Raw genomic sequence first — 18,081 nt, forward strand, 5'->3', positions numbered from 1 at the left:
AAAACTGAGGTCTTAGAGGAACCTGAGCCTTACCTATTTATTGTAACCCGATTCAGAATACCCAGAGAGGTCAATGATTTAGCCTTTTTTTTCTGCCTTACATATACGTATGCAACTAGAAGTAACAGCCACCTTGAAATTTCTCATCTCTGGAGTGGAGTAAGAGGGGAGATGTGCCTGATGCCTATATTTCTCTGAAGAGAAGACCTTTTACATTGTTTAGGAGCAGGTAGACCAGTATGAGTACGGTGCTTTGAGTATATTATGAATTAACTATGTTTTGTGAACTGATCCAGGAACCTGTCATGTAATTACGTTGTTTCTTTCTACCAAGTTTCAAGAAACCAATTTTCAAATTAATTTTTACATGGTAACTCTAAAGCTGGAGACTATCAACCGGGGACTTTGGTTTTGGCACTTTGCTCACTTGTAGTGAAAATTTGGCAACTCTTGGCAATTTCTCTGACAGAAAAATGAACAGACCACTAAGTGAGCACTTACTATGTGCCAGGTAGACACAGTAGAACTTACTTATAAAAGTTTTCAAAAATCTTTTAATGAGCTGGGCATGGTGGCACATGCCTGTAATCCCAGCACCTGGAGAGGCCAAGGTAGGCAGATTACTTTAACTTAGGAGTTCAAGACCAGCCTGGGCACATGGCAAAATCCTGTCTCTACAAAAAATACAAAAATTAACTGGGCAAGGCCGGGCACGGTGGCTCACGCTTAACTGGGGCATGGGTGGCACGCCACCTGTGGTCCCAGCTACTCGGGGAGAATGGAGGGTGGGAGGAATCAAAAAAAAAAAAAAAAAAAAAAAAAAAAAAAAACTGGGAGAATGAGGTGGGAGGATCCCTTGAGCCCAGGTCAAGGCTGCAGTGGGCAGAGATCATGCCACTGTGCTCCAGCCTAGGCAACAGAGCAAGACCCTGTCCCAAAAAAAATTTAAAAATCTTTAATGGATAAATTTTTAATACAAAGAGATTTTGTTGACGTTGATGTCTAACTTTAAGATTTCTTGCATTTCACAATGTGATTTAAATGTAGCTTCAGTAATAGCCCTCAAGTAGAATATATTGTTGAAATTATAATATCAGTAACTTACTGCAGTTTTGAATGAGCTGCTTAGTGCATGGTATTATAAAACAATGATCCCCTCTTTTATTTGCTAAGGAGAATAACTGCTTTGGAACTCTTAATTCGTGGGTGGTCCTTGGTCCCTTTGAATTTGTATCCTAAAGTTTTACATTTAAGAACCCCCCAGCCGGGCGTGGTGGTTCACGCCTGTAATCCCAGCACATTGGGAGGCCAGGGCAGGTGGATCAGTTGAGGTCAGGAGTTTGAGACCAGCCTGGACAACACGGCGAAACCCTGTCTCTACTAAAAATACAAAAAAAAAAAAAAAAAAAAAGCCAGGTGTGGTGGCACATGCCCGTAATCCCAGCTACTCGGGAGGCTGAGATAGGAGATTCGCTTGAACCCGGGAGGCGGAGGTTGCAGTGAGCCGAGATCGCGCCACTGCACTCCAGCCTAGGTGACACAGCAAGACTCTATCTCAAATAAGTAAAAAAACTTATTTTAAAAACCCAACTTTTTTTTCTTTTTCTTTTTTTTTTTTTGAGACGATGTCTTGCTCTGTTGCCAGACTGGAGTGCAGTGGCACGATCTTGGCTTACTGCAACCTCCGCCTCCCGGGTTCAAGCGATTCTCCTGCCTCAGCCTCCCGAGTAGCTGGGACTACGGGTGCATGCCACTGCACCCGGCTAATTTTTGTATTTTTACTAGAGATGGGGTTTCACCATGTTGGCCAGGCCAGTCTCAAACTCCTGATTTCGTGATCCGCCCGCCTTGGCCTCCCAAAGTGTTGGGATTCAGGCGTGGGCCACCTGTGCCTGGCCCAGGAACCCAGCTTTTTAATTCAAAGTCTGTCTGCAGTCATGGTCACCTCTTATAAATATTAGAAAAATATCTCACTTAACTGTAAATTTAAAAGGATTTATCTGTTACCCCTGTCTGGCTACCCTCTCAGAGGGACTGTGAGCTTCTTCATGAGAGTAATTTCCAGTGAAGTCCTCTTGGGTATTTGAGTACTCATAAATTCTGATCCTTGTGATTGCACTCAGCTGCCTTGATCAACTCTAGCCATTCAGTGGCTGTTGGTATGAGATAAAATGTGCTGCTTTCTGTGCTTTCTCTTTTACTAGGCCTGTAAACAGTGTCTGTGTGCCATCTGGTGGGTGTATTGACTGTCGTGATGGCGCTAACTGGTGATTGAAAATGGGCTAAACAGTGAAAAAATATAACACTTAAGAACAAGAAACAGAAGAAATAAGGGTCACTCAGACTCTTTTAAAGTGAGAATAGAGATAAGTTCAGTGTACTAGAGTCCACTTGCATTTCATTATTTCCTTAATGTGAACAAAGAGTCTTACCAGACCGTAAGAATCATCTGAGGCACTTAAAAATACAAATTCTCCACCTAATTTTTGAATCTTTAGGTGTCCAGTGGAGCTCAGGAGTGTGTGTTTTGAATAAGAGACACCTCTCTCCCCTTTGTAGTGAATCTTGTGATCACTCATATTTGGGAAGAACTGCTGGGAAGGATTGGGAGGATCAAGTTGTTTGAGGACATATAGTAAACTTCCTCAATTATTAATCAGAAGATACATTTCAAAACTAGGACATTTTAGTTGAGCAGGTGGAAGAAAAATGAGAAATTGAACAATTAAAAAGTTTCCTTGACTGAATATGCTAACAGAAAAAAGATTTCAAAAGGACATGTTTTAACTAAAGATAAAGAAGCCAATGAAAAACGAGCAGTATCAAACCTACAGATGAGACAAATGTTTCTGGGTGAACACTTAAAAAATTATTGAAGGAGAAGGGCCCTGCAAGTGACCCTAGTGATTTCTAAGATCTTTTAGGTTTGATGAACTAAATGAAACCAGTTATAATATTCCAGATACCAGAGCTTGAATTGAGGAGTTTGCTTAAGCAATGAAGAGATACTGTTTAAATCTTGACATGTGGTAAGATGGAGAAAAAAAAATTTTTTTTCTGCTTTCAAATTTAAGAATTTAGGGCATTTATGGTTCTAGGTACAAGAAAAGGAGGGAGCTAGCTAATCGTTTGAAAAAGTGTCCCCTCAGTGAAATTGTTCAACAAAGCCAAGAGAACAGGTTTGATCTTTTAGGGAAAGTATGTAGGAAACACTGACATATAAGATTTATTCATTTAAAAATATGACCACAGAGCTATAAATACACTTATTATTATGGTCGTTTCAAGGATCCTTTGGAAAGATTCTGGTTAGGTGATCCATTTGGGTGAATCCTGAAAGTTCTCTATGTTCTGGCAGCTGCAGAAACATTCAGGCTTTTCCTTCCGTGTGTGTGATATGTAGGAATGTGCGTGTCAGATTTTCTGTCCTTATCTTTGCACAATGGGATGCCTGATCTCCATTTAGAACCAAATAGAAAGAGGAAGGTTGCAGAGGTCACTTTAACCATTATACTTTGGAGATATTATGAACTTTTTTATCTTCTCTTTGTCACCCATCCCAATTATAGTGATGTTGAGGTCATTCCGAGTTAAAAAGTTTTGTAATAGTGATTACCTTTGTATTTAATCTTCGTGACTTTGGCGAACATGGTTCAGTACAAATGCATCAAAATAAAACATAACAGTGGTGTAATGTGCATGTGCAGATAGGTAATACTAGGTAGTAAATAAAGTGAAAACTTTTTTTTTTTTTTTTTTTGAGACAAAGTCTTGCTTTGTCACCCAGATGGGAGTGCACTGGCATGAACACAGCTCACTGCAGCCTCGACTTCCTGGGCTCAGGAGATCCTCTTGCCTCAGCCTCTCATGTAGCTGGGACCATAAGTGTATGTCACTACACCTGGATAATTTTATAATTTTTTTATAGAGATGAGGCCTTACTATGTTGCCCAGGCTGGTCTTGAATTCCTGGACTCAAGCAATCCTCCTGCCTCAGCCTCCCAAAGTGCTGGGACTATAGGCATGAGCCATCACACCTGGCCTGAAAACTGTTTTTTGTTTTTTTTTTTTTTAAGAAAAAGGTGTATGAGTATATTTAAACATAAAAATGAAGGAAGTCAGAGTAACTGCAAAGTTTGTTTTTATTTCATTTACATAGATGATGCTGTTGACCTACAGAGCCTGAGTTATTTTCTTCTTCTTTCTTTTTTTTTACCCCCCCCACCGAGACGGAGTCTTGCTCTGTTGCCCAGGCTGGAGTGCAGTGGCACCATCTTGGCTCACCGCAACCTCCACTTCCCAAGTGCAAGCAATTCTCCTGCCTCAGCCACCCAAACAGCTGGGATTACAGGCGCACACCACCACTCCTGGCTAAGTTTTTGTATTTTTAGTAGAGACAGGGTTTCACCATGTTGGCCAGGCTGGTCTCGAACTCCTGACCTCCTGATCCGCCCACCTTGGCCTCCCAAAGTGTTGGGATTACAGACGTGAGCCACCGTACCTGGCCCAAGAGTTATTTCTGAAATACAGGTGATAGATATCCCCTGAGTCATCCATATCCTTTCTCCCTAGTCTACTTTGTTTTCCGTGACATATATTGCTTTCTAGATGGCTGGCTAAAATTAGAAATACAGTCTTAAGGTTGTGAAATCATTTCTCTTTGCAAAACAAATTGCCCATTCTAGAATTGACCTGTGACTTGACGTCTTCAGTACTGTATTTGAAGCTAATTGATAGTCTTTTACAGTAGTTATTAACAGATAGTTAAAAGGTAGTACAGGAAGGAAGGAAATGCTCTGACACTACTTTCTTTTTCTGACTAAGCTTATTCTTTTGTGGAACTGTTAATCATGAGTGAAATAAAACCATGGGGAACTGGCATATGAAGAGGCAGATCAGTGGAGCAGAATAGAAAATCAATAAATTGACCCAAATAAGTAAACTCAAGGTTGCATTTCATATCAGCATGGAGGAGGGTGAGTGGATTATTCATTAAAAGTGGCTAACTCGGGGGAAAACCTTGGATCTGTCACTTCTTAGATAAGTTCCAGGTGGGTCAAGGATTTATAATTTAAAATGAAGGCTTTAAAATTGTTTAAGAAAACTTGGGGGGGGGGCGTTTAATATAATCTTAGTATACATTCTAACTGCTGATAATTAATTTGTAAGAACAGCATATCCAACTGGAAATATAAAACATGTACGATAAGTAAAATGCAGCATGTTTAAAGTGCATGTATAAAGTGCACTTCCAGGGAGCAGAGGTAAATTTAGGAAAACCCTGGCAATTAGTCTCACTTCCTTCATTTTTACATTTAAACACACACAGACCTTTTTAAGTTTGACACAAAAGTCATTAGGAGATTACAAAATTGACTACATTCTTAAAAATGTGCAAATAGGCTGGGCGCAGTGGCTCATGCCTGTAATCCCAGCACTTTGGGAGGCCGAGGCAGGCAGATTACCTGAGGTCAGGAGTTCGAGATCAGCCTGGGCAACACGGTGAAACCCCGTCTCTACTAAAAATACAAAATTAGCCGGGCGTGGTGACACATGCCTGTAATCCCAGCTACTCAGGAGGCTGAGGCAGGAGAATCGATTGAACCTGGGATGCAGAGGATGCAGTGAGCCGAGATCGCGCCATTGCGCTCCAGCCTGGGCAACAAGAGTAAATCTCCATCTCACCAAAAAAAAAAAAAGAAAAAAAAATGGGCAAAGAATAACATATAAAAGCAAACACTTTTCAATTGGGGGAAATATTTGCAGAAAGTATAATAGAATAAACGTGTTTCTTCAATATTTAAAGACGTTCTACCAAAAAAAAAAAAAACTCATCAAAAACCAATGGGTGGACATAATTCTCAGGAAGGAACATTTACATAACTTTTAAACAAAAGATGCTCAATGTTCAGCCGTACTCATAACAATATATTAAAACCAAAATAAGACCAAAATGAGTTACTATACTTAATTTTAAATGTAAAAGTTGTCAAAGAAAATAAAATTTAAAAACACATTGCCTGGGCACAGTGGCTCACACCTATAGTCCCACTTTGGGAGGCCGAGGTGGGAGGATTGCTGGAGCCCAGGAGTTCAAGAATAGCTTGGGCAACATGGTGAGACCATGCCTCTAAAAAAATTTAAAAATTAGCTGCATGGGCCGGGTGTGGTGGCTCACGCTTGTAATCCCAGCACTTTGGGAGGCCGAGGTGGGTGGATCATGAGGTCAGGAGATCGAGACCATGGTGAAACCCCGTCTCTACTAAAAATACAAAAAAAATTAGCCGGGCGTGGTGGCGGGCGCCTGTAGTCCCAGCTACTCGGAGAGGCTGAGGCAGGAGAATGGCGTGAACCCGGGAGGCGGAGCTTGCAGTGAGCCGAGATTGCGCCACTGCACTCCAGCCTGGGCAACAGAGCGAGACTCCGTCTCAAAAAAAAAAAAAAAAAAAAAGCTGGATGTGGTGGCATACTCAGAAGGCTGAGTGGGGAGGATGGCTTGAACCCTGGAGTTTGAGGCTGCAGTGAGCTGTGATTGTTTTACTACACTCCAGCCTGGGTGACAGAAGGAAACCCCGTCTCTAAAAAAATAAAAAAATAAAAAACAGTAGATTAATGAGGATATATGTAAATGGACACTTTCATGCATTTCTAAAGGGAGAAATACACAGTTGATACAACTAATGTGGGTAAAGAAATATGTATAGTCATTGCAGTAGTATATGTAATACTAAAAGCTTTTCCATTACTCAGGAGCTCAATAAATAGACTGCTGGAGCCATAAAAGGGAATACTATGTAGCTAATAAAATAAACATTGAGGCCTGGCACGGTGGCTTATGCCTGTAATCCTAGCACTTTGGGAGGCCAAGGAGGGCGGATCACCTGAGGTCAGGAGTTCGAGACCAGCCTGGCCAGCATGATGAGACCCCCATCTTTACTGAAAGTACAAAAATGAGCCAAGCATGGTGATGGGTGCCTGTAATCCCAGCTCTTCAGGAGGCTGAGGCAAGAGAATCGCCTGAACCCAGGAGGCGGAGGTTGCAGTAAGCCAAGATCGTGCCACTGCACTCCAGCCTGGACGATAAGAGCGGGACTCCATCTCATAAGTAAATAAATAAATAAATAAAATATTGAGGCAACACTACATCCACAGATATGGAAAGACATCTGAGATGGATATAAAAGCAACACTCAGACTGATAGAAAAAAGATATTCTTTTGGCTGGGCGCAGTGGCTCACGCCTGTAATCCCAGCACTTTGGGAGGCTGTGGTGGGTGGATCACGAGGTCAGGAGTTCGAAACCAGCCTGACCAACATGGTGAAACCCTGTCTCTACTACATATACAAAAATTAGCCAGGCATGGTGGCATGTGCCTGTAATCCCAGCTACTCAGGAGGCTGAGACAGGAGAATCGCATGAACCCGGCAGGCAGAGGTTGCAGTGAGCCAAGATCATGCCACTGCACTCCAGCCAAGGCGACAGAGCGAGACTCCATCTCAAAAAAAAAAAAAAAAAAAAAAAGAGTATTTTTGCATATGTGTTTGGGTATGCCTAGGATATTTTTGGAAGCTTATCTACAAACTGGCACCACAGCTGTCACTAAGGAAGGGAATATTTTCGTGGTGATTCGGGATGGCAGGAGACTCAGTTTTCACTGTACACTCTAGTTTTATGAATTTGTGTATATGCTTCCATGTAGACATTCATGTACTTACCAATTTATTCATCCAACAAATATTAAGCTCTGCTGTATGCTAGTGTTGGAGACACCTAACTGGAGCAATGAATGAGATGACAAAGCCCCTATTGTTGTAGAACTTAACATTCTGAGAGCGACAAGACAGATAGTAGTTATATAAGTAAATATAAATATGTAATGTGTCATATAGAGATAAGTACTATGGTGGAAAAATAAAGTATAGTAAATTAGGAAGTGCTGATATAGGGTGGTAGATATCTCTGCTGCCGTGTCAACTTAGCACACTTGAAGGAAATGGGAATAAGACACGTAGGATATCTGGGGGAGGATTACAGGCAGAGGAGACTTGAAGGACAAAGGCCATGAAGTAGAAATTTGGTTGGCATGGATCGAAGAACAGCAAAGAGGTCAGTGTGAATGCAGAGGAATGAAGTAGGGAGAGATTGACAGGTGACAAGGTCAGAAAGATGACTGCAGATGATATAGGGCTTTGTAAACCCTCATTAAGGACTCAAGCTAGCTGAGATGTGATGCCAGTTGGAGAGTTTTAAAGAGGACTCCTCCATGTAGCGGGATCACTCTGACTGCTGTGTGGAGGATAAACCGGTTAGGTTTCCTAGTATAATGTAATCCACTTATGTAATTGCAAATTTTCTAGTAGCAATATTTTAATACTATGAAGAGACAGGTGAAATTTATTTTAATGATGGATTTTATTGAACCCGAACATTTATTAAAACATTATACAAACATTTACTAAAACTTACCATCTGGCCAGATGTGGTGGCTCATGCCTGTAATCCCAGCACTTAGGGATGCCAAGGCACATGGATTGCTTGAGGTCAGGAGTTCAAGACCAGCCTGGCCAACATGGCAAAACCCCATTTCTACTAAAAATACAAAAAAATTAGCCAGGTGTGGTGGCAGGCACCTGTAGTCCCAGCTACTCAGGAGGCTGAGGCAGCAGAATTGCTTGAACCCAGAAGGTGGAGGTTGCAGTGAGCTGAGATCGCACCACTGCACTCTAGCCTGGGTGACAGAGTGAGACTGTCTTAAAAAAAAAAAAAAATGTTGCTGGGCATGGTAGTTCACGCCTGTAATCCCAGCACTTTGGGAGGCCAAGTGGGTGGATCACGAGATCAGGAGTTCGAGACCAGCCTGGCCAACATAGTGAAACCCCGTCTCTACAAAAATTAGCTAGGTGTGGTGGCAGGCCCCTGTAATTCCAGCTACTCGGGAGGCTGAGGCAGGAGGATTGCTCGAACCCAGGAGATGGAGGTTGCAATGAGCTGAGATTGCACCACTATACTCCAGCGTGGGTGACAGAGCGAGACTCCATCTCTAAGGAAAAAATTAAAAAGTTAAAAACATTATCATCCAACATGTAATCAATATAAACATTATTAGTCAGATATTTTATAGTTTTTTTGTGCTGAGTTTTCAAAATCTGATGTGTATTTTATACCTAGAGCACATCTCAGTTTAGATGCTACATTTCAACAACTGAAGTGAAATGTAGCCCTACCAAAATGATAAAGTTGTGTTTAATGGGAAAATACTTCATTTGCTTTAGTTTTTAAACATGTTAATTAAAATTAAATAAACTTAAAATCTAGGTCTAACCACATTTCAAGTGCTCAGTAGCCACCTGTGTCTAGTGACTACTGTATTAGAGAGCATGGAAATAAGAGTTGTGGGGTAGGGTGGGCAGCAGCATGGAGCTGCGTCAGGAAGCTATTGCAGTAATTGAAGCCAAGATGTTGGCCTGGACCAGAGTGATAGCAGAGGAGCAGGTGAGAAGTGGTTGTATTCAAGCTGTATTTTAAAGATCCAGCTTGCGGGATTTATGAATTGATTGAATGTGGGATATCAGAGAAAGTGAGGTCTCAACAGCAATCTTTTCAGTCTGAGCAGTTGAAGAATAGAGTTTTCATTTACTGAGATGAAGAAGGAGGTTTCTGGGTGGGGTGGGGGCAGTCCAGAGTTAGATTTTGGATATATTAAGTTTGAGATACGTGTGAGACATCAAAATGGAGATATGAGAAGATAGTGGATATGTGAATCCAAAGTTCAAGGGATAGATTTAATCCGGAGTCCTCAGTGTATTTAAAGCCAGGAGACTTAGATGAGATCATCTCATGAGGAAGGGTTCACAGCCAAGAGATTGGAGGACCAAGATAAGGGGCTCCCAAATGTTTAGCGAGAAGGAGCCAGCAACTAAGGCTAAGATGGAGTGGCCAGTAGGTTGGGAAGAGAACCAGGAGAAAATGGTGGCTTGGATGTCAAGTGGAGTTAGTGTTTCTAAAGAAGGTGTGATTTTAAAAAGTGTCAAGAGTAGATGGAAGGTTAAGTAAATTGAAGGCCAAGAATTTCAGTGGAATTGTGGGGGAAAATTGGGAAGAGAGGGTTCAAAAGAAACTGAGATGTGGAGGAAGTGGAAACAGCAAATGCTGGCAGATTTTGTGAGTAGTTTTGCTGTAGAGGGCAACAAATTAGTTGGTAACTGGAGGACTGTGGATGGTCGAGAAAAGTTGGTTTGGTTTTTGTTTTTGAGATGGAAGAAATTATGCATGTTCATGTGCTGATGAGAATGATCTGGCAGAGAGGGAAAGATTGTGATGATGCAGGAGACTGACTTAAAAGGGACAGTAGCTGAAGGGATGTTTTTTAGATAAGAAGATGAACTACCTGTATTTTTTTTTTAAGGGCCAGTTGAGGTGACAGAAGAAGAAAAGCAAGAGGATGGTATAATCTATAGTTAGCATCATACTAACTAATATGAACTCGCCCAAGTTACATTTTTCCATCATTTTATTAAGGTATAATTTACATACAGTAGAATCACCCCTTTTAGCCTAGCATTTGGGGACTTCAGCAAACAGATACACCACCCACAGTCTAGGTCATTTTAACTTATTTATGCTGGGTGTGGTGGCTCATGCCTGGAATCCTAGTGCTTTGGCAAGGCGGGAGGATCGCTTGAGCTCAAGAGTTTGAGACCAGCCCAGGCAATATAGTGAGACCCCCTCCCTACAAAAAATAAAAATAAAAAAAATAGCTGGGCATGGTGGTGCACACCAATTGTTCCAGCTCATTGGAAAGCTGAGGCAGGAGGATAACTTGAGCCCGGAGTTTGAGGCCGCAATGAGTGCCACTGCTCTCCAGGCTGAATGACAGAGCAAGATCCTGTCTCAAAACAGACAAACCAGAAACTTTTATTTTGGGCTATAGGTTAGCTTGTCCTGGGAAGTTGGACCCTGTATATATGGGATATACCATTGCTTCTAATTTAAGAGATTTATAAACCCACAAAAAATATGTATTATTTCTTATAGTAAGTTACCAGTTTGGTTCTTGTAGGAGGATGTGATGTAGGCTTGGGTGAAGAAGGTTTTTCCTAAAGCTAATTCAAGCAAAAAAAAATTTTTTTCAGAAAGTCTATGCCATGAAAAAAAAATTATATTAGCATCATATAGACAAACCACAATTATGTAACTGGATTTTTTTTTTCATTTTAATTGGACATATTGAAGGTGATTAATTGTAACTGGAACCCCCTAAAGAATTATAGTGGAAAAAAAAAGTCTGTGGTGTCTAGACAATTCTAGTGGAAAACAAAAATATTTCAATTACTCAATAAATTGAAATAATATTTGAGCCAAAATCTTGTGCCTGTGCCAAGATCTGGCATAAGTTTTTAGTTCTGTTTCTTAGCCACTTCTCTAGGTGATTGATCTCATTTAGTTAATTGAGGGAATTGCCAGAACCAAAATCCAGGCAACTTTAAAAATCGTTGTTTTTAATACACTGAGTCCCAGGAATCAGCTTCTGGACAGTGTTGAGCTCCTATTGCCGAGGAGCTATGAAGTTAGGCCACGCACTTAGGAAAAACTGTTTAGACTTTACTTCTCTCAGCCTGGCTGAAATTTTGGTTGACTGAATCTTTATAATCTATTTAAAGGTGTCCTTTTGAGTCAAAAACATATATATATATATATATATATGTATATATATTTCTGCTGCTGAACTTAGCTGATTTGATGGAAGTAAGTTTTGTCTAAACATGTGGCTTTTATTTCTGGATATTACAACTATTGGAATTCTAGTGGAATCCTTTTAACTACTTTTAAAGCAAATTTCATTTTTACTACTTATAAGACAATCATTTCTAGATCTTCAACTTGTTTTAGTAGCTATGGCTGATTCATTCTCTCTCTCTTTTTCAGAATGACAGTAACTTTTATTTTTTTTTATTTATTTATTTTCAATACGGAGTCTCGCTCTGTCACCCAGGCTGGAGTGCAGTGGTGCAATCTTGGCTCACTGCAACCTCTGCCTCCCGGGCTCAAGTGATTCTCCTGCCTCAGCCTCCTAAGTAGCTGGGATTACAGACACGTGCCACCGCACCTGGCTAATTTTTGTATTTTTAGTAGAGACGGGGTTTCACCATGTTGATCAGGCTGGTCTCAAACTCCTGGCCTCGTCATCCTCCTGCCTCGGCCTCCCAAAGTGCTGGGATTACAACCGTGAGCCAGCACGCCTGGCAACAGTAGCTTTTAAAATTATAAAACAAGTGCATGCATGTTCATAAAATGTTTTTTTCAAATAATAAAAAGTATAAAACAAATGCTTCCCCCATGCTACTCATCAGAGCTAACCACTATTAAATTTGTAGTTTCTCTTGGCAGACTTTTTATGAATATATAAAAATATATGAAAAATATATGTATATGTCATTTTTCAGGTAAATGTAATCATGTTCTCTTATAATAGGACATTTTTCCATGGCAATACATGCTTGTATTTTCGGGACTATATAATATTCCATCATACATATGTACTAAAAGATGTTTAAACACTTAAATTGTTTGTAGGTCTTTGCTTTTCTCCGCAATGCTCCAATCCCAGTACTTGTGGAATTGTTCTTATCTGCCTAGTTTGTTAGAGTATATTTCCACCAGAGGAACTGCTAGTCAGAGGGTATGCCCATTGTCAATCATGATGTCACAGAAGCCAGACATTAGCTTGCCACTTAGGCAACAGAGGGTATTTGTTGAGATGGAAAAAAGCTTTAAAATGTGTAGAATTATAGGCCGAGCATGGTGGCTCACGCTATGATCCCAGCACTTTGGGAGGCCAAGGCAGGCGGGTCATGAGGTCAGGAGATCGAGACCGTCCTGGCTAACACAGTGACACCCCGTCTCTACTAAAAATATAAAAAATTAGCCAGGCGTGGTGTTGGGCACCTGTAGTTCCAGCTACTCAGGAGGCTGAGGCAGGAGAATGGCATGAACCCGGGAGGCAGAGCTTGCAGTGAGCCGAGCTCGCACCACTGCACTCCAGCCTGGGCGACAGAGTGAGACTCCATCTCAAAAAAAAAAAGTGTAGAATTATTTTTAAAGCATTTATGTAGAATTTTGTATTCTAACAAGGGTCAGTTTATTCCTCTCTAATTAAAATCAACACATTGTCAGAACCGCCAGAAAGGTTCTACAGTATTCCCTTCACTAACAGAGTGTGTTAGTCCCTTGAGTGCAGGGAACAGTGTTACTTGTTCACTGAATATCCTAATGCTTAGCCTTAGTTCTTGACATAGAATAGTAGGTGCCAAGTCAGTACTTTTAAAATGTGCCTGTTTTGCCACATCCTTACCAACTCAGTGCATTATCAGACTTGTTAATTTTTTATCAGTCTAGTATGCGAAAAGGTTTCCTTTTTTAAAAAGTTAGTTGTTTGTTTTTTGGGTTTTTTTTTTTTTGAGACAGAGTGTCACCCAGGCTGGAGTGCATTGGCCTGATCTTGGCTCACTGCAACCTCCGCCTCCCGGGTTCAAGCAATTCTCTTGCCTCAACCCCCCAAGTAGCTGGGATTACAGGCACACGCCACCATGCCCAGCTGATTTTTGTATTTTTGGTAGAGACGGGGTTTCACCATGTTGGCCAAGCTGGTCTCGAACGCTTGACCTCGTGATCCACCCACCTTGGCCTCCCAAAGTGCTGGGATTACAGGTGTGAACCACTGCGCCTGGCCCTAAAGTTGGTTTTTTAATTATTAAAATCAAGCATCTTTTCGTGTGATGACTGGCATCTGTATTTCTTCATATACCGGATTTATTTTTATATTGGGGTATTGCCTTTTTCTTATTGATTTATAAGAGTGGGTTAAATAAACAAAAATTTTTAAGAATAGTAATCAAATGACCTGGGCCTTGCACATTTGTTTACCAGCCTGACATTTGTCTTCTAAGTATATTAAGTCTTGGTATAGAGAAAGTTTTGATTTTTAAGTAGGCAGATCCATCAGTCTTTTCACTTAAGATATCTGAATTCCGTAACATGGTGAGGAGCGCCTTCCTCATTCCAGGATTATAAAAATATTATTATATTTTTTCTTCTAATACTTTTATAAAGTTTTAATTTTTATGTTTATTTGATTTTTCTGAAATTTATTTTTGTTCAATGTGAAAAATTGAAATCTAAAATTTCTTTTATCCAAATGGATAGTCTCTTGTCTCGACATTATTGGTTTGAAATACTACCTTTATCATATACAAAATTTTCATATATAGGTGAAATTATTTCTGGACTGTAATTTTTGTTTTGTCAATTTCTTTTTCTTTTTCTTTTCTTTCTTTTTCTTTCTGTTTTTTTTTTGAGACAGAGTCCTGCTCTGTTGCCCAGGCTGGAGTGCAGTGGTGCTATCTTGGCTCTCTGCAACCTCCACCTCCTCGGTTCAAGATTCTCATGCCTCGGCCTCCCAAGTAGCTGGGATTACAGGTGTGTACCACCACGCCCAGCTAATTTTTGTATTTTTAGTAGAGACAGGGTTTTGTCATGTTGGCCAGGCTGGTTTCGAACTCCTGACCTCAGGTGATCTGCCCTGCTTGGCTTCCCAAAGTGCTGGGATTACAGGCATGAGCCACCGTGCCCGGCCACATTTTGTTTTAAGAAAATCAGTTGCACAGTTACAAGGTAGGGAAACTTTATTTGATAATACCAGTTCAGTCATGTTAAAAGCAAAATAAACAAAGGACCTGCTGTTTAAATTGATTTCAGACTCAGGATGAGTTATCATCTTGGTTGGAAAAATAATAAGGGTTGTAATTAAACTGTATTGCAGGAAGTTTGGCATCCAGATTAGGAAAGGTAATACTTTCAATCTTTGCTGATCAAACAGTTTTCATCATTTGTGCACCTGTTTTGTGCCAAGGACTAAAGTAGATGCTAGGATACAAAGCTGAGAGACGTAGCCCATTTATAATAGAATTACAAGTCAGTAATAACAGGTTTTATGAGAAGCCAGAAGAGGAATATCCAGAATTTAGACCACAGGGGATGGCACAGCTTTTAAGAAGAAGGAGATGCATAGAGCAGAGGCTTTGGAGGTGGAGCTATCAGCTTCACTACTATGGGACCTTGTATTGAATCTCAATCTCAATTTCTTAATGTATAAAATAGGGTCATTAATAATCTATTTCACACTGTTGTCCGTCCTAAGCATCGATGAGGAAAAAATATACACACATACATACACACACATAAAATGTATATATGTGTATACTTTTTTCCTCATCGATGCTTAGGACAACAGTGTGTATGTGTGTGTGTGCATATATGTGTGTGTGTGTATATATATATATATACACACTTTATGTGCGTTGTGTATATATGTACATACATATATGTATGTATATATAGGAAACCTCTGGAACACTCAGGGGACATAATAATTGCTCAGAAAATGGTGTGGAATCCATCCATTTTGAAGTGCTAGTAGGTAGGAGTTGGCTCAGTAGAGAAGGGCCTTCTCAGCAGAAGGAAAGGTGTATGCCAAAGCCAGGTGGTTGAATTGGGGCCTCTCTGGAAATGTAAAGTATTTAATCTGGTTGGATTGTGGGGTACATGTGGAGGGAGCAGCTGAAGATGAAGCTGTGAAAGGAGGCAGGGGTGAGATATCCACTGTGAGCTTTTGTGCCATGTCGAGGAGTCTGGGAGGCATTTAGAAAGTGTTGTGGAGTCCTTAAAAACCATAATTAGGGGAGTGTTCAGAAGAGTTTTGCCAATTGAAAGACTGGTTTGTTATAGATGCATGGAGTGTCTAGGAAAGCTGTTAGAGGTAGGATATCTAGTAAGAGCCGTGGTGCTCAGCCCTGGCTGCACATTGGAACTGTCTGGAGAACATTTAATGGCCCGATGCCCAGGTTCACCCCAGATCAATTATATCAGCAGCTCTAGGATTGGAACCTAGGAATTGGTATTGTTCATTGTTCCCCAGGTGATTCCACTGGACAGCCAGTATTGTGAATCACTGAGTTAGAGGGTAACTGTATTCAAACCAGATATGAAGTTGCAAATTAAACGAGTGCCAGCAGCATAAAGCAGGGGTCCCCAACCGGCCACCAGGTACCAGTCCGTGGCCTTCTAGGAGCTGGGCCACACAGCAGGAGGTGAGTGGCAGGCAGGCAAGCCAGTGAGTGAGCAAAGCTTCATCTGTATTTACAGCCAGTCCCCATCACTCGCATCACTACCTGAGCTCCGCCTCCTGTCAGCTCAGCAGCGGCATTAGATTATCATAGGAGCACAAACCCTATTGTGAACTGTGCATCTGAGGGATCTAGGTTGCACACTCCTTGTGAGAATCTAATGCCTGATGAACTATCACTATCTCCCATCTCTCCCAGATGGGACTCTCCAGTAGCAGGAAAACAAGCCCAAGGCTCCCACTGATTCCACATTGTGATGATTTGTATAACTAATTCATTATATACTACAGTGTAATAATAATAGAAATAAAGTGCACAATAAATGTGATGTTCTTAAATCATTGCAAAACCGTACCTCCCTTCACCTCTGTCTGTGGAAAAACCGTCTTCCACGAAACCAGTTCCTGGTGCTAAAACGGTTGGGGACCGCTAGCATAAAGGAACTAGAATAAGGAAATAACAAATATGGTGGTCAGTTGAATGAGGAGGGGATGGAGTGAAGATCTGAAGATCATTTCTAGATTAGATCACTGGGTGGATTCGATGATCGTATAAGAGGGCTCAGTCATATATCAAGAGTGAGAACAGGAAGGAGAAGCAGATTTGGGTACTAGGACTTGCTGAGTGGGTACAAGAAATAGAATTTGATTTTTATATGTGGAATTAGGGGGAAAATTAACTCTATAATGCCGAATGGGCAGAAAAACTGAAGGGAAAGGGCCAATGGAATAGTTGAAAATTCCGGAGACAGAGTAGATAATTGATGGGTGAGATCCCTGAAGAGGCAGAAAGTGCAGAGCAGAAATGAAAGAAGTCATTTAGGGCCAGGCGTGGTGGCTCACGCCTGTAATCCAGAACTTTGGGAGGCTGAGGCAGGCGGATTACCCAAGGTCAGGAGTTCGAGATCAGCCTAGCCAACATGGTGAAACCCCATCTTTACTAAAACACAAAAATTAGCCAGGCATGATGGCAGGTGCCTGGAATCCCAGCTACCCAGGAGGCTGAGACGGGAGAGCCACTTGAACCTGGGAAGCAGAGGTGGCAGTGAGCCAAGATTGTGCCACTGAACTCCAGCCTGGGCGACAGAGCAAGACTCTCAAAAAAAAAGAAAAAGAAGTCATTTAGGCTGGGTGCCGTGGCTCAAGCCTTTAATCCCAGCACTTTGGGAGGCTAAGGGGGAGAACTGCTTGAAGCCCAGGAGTTTGAGACCAGGCTGAGCAACATGGCAAGACCCCATCTCTACAAAATAAAAAAGTTAGCCAGGTGTGGTGATGCATGCCTGTGGTGTCAGCCACTTTGGAGGCTGAGGTGGGAGGATCACTTGAGCTCTGGAGTTTGAGGCTATAGTGACCTGTGATTGCATCACTGTCCTCTAGCCTGGGTGTCAGAGTGAGACCCCCATCTCAAAAAAAAAAAAAAAAAAAAGTAAGGGGATTAAAGAGTGTGGTCAAGTTTTGGAAGATGGGGGTCATCTGAGGAAGGCAACTAAGAAGGAAATGTCTTTGTTGTCCTACCCTTAAATGTTGCTTGTCCCCAGGGTTTTAGTGTTGGCCTTCTTTCACATACTTCCTGGATGATCTCCTTTGATATATTTTGTTACACTGTTATCTTCTAAGAGAAACATTGATAAGCTGAAGTTTATCGGGGGAATTAAGTAGTTGATGTTATAGTTCAGAAAATAACAGGTTGGCTTTTCCTTTTGGGGGGAAGTTTCTTGGTAGCAGTTTGCTATGTTAATTTGAAATTTAAAATACTGAAATCACTTGAAAACACGGTACAGATCCCACTGTTTCTAGTATTAATAACTAGTTAGCACCATGTTTTTTCTCTAGTTATAAAACCCTAAAACATTACTAATTTGACAGTTTGAAAATATGTTAGCTTTTAGTCTCAACGTTT

At 41.1% G+C, this 18,081-nt stretch overlaps 1 protein-coding gene across 6 annotated transcripts in view; it reads left to right on the plus strand.

Moving 5' to 3' along the window:
• Positions 1–18,081, plus strand: part of TFDP2 (transcription factor Dp-2) — a 194,424-nt gene that overhangs the window by 127,467 nt on the left and 48,876 nt on the right. The gene's annotated exons all lie outside the window — the stretch shown is intronic.

This window comes from Nomascus leucogenys, chromosome 8 (assembly GCF_006542625.1).
Source record: "Nomascus leucogenys isolate Asia chromosome 8, Asia_NLE_v1, whole genome shotgun sequence".
Classification (NCBI taxonomy): domain Eukaryota; kingdom Metazoa; phylum Chordata; class Mammalia; order Primates; family Hylobatidae; genus Nomascus; species Nomascus leucogenys.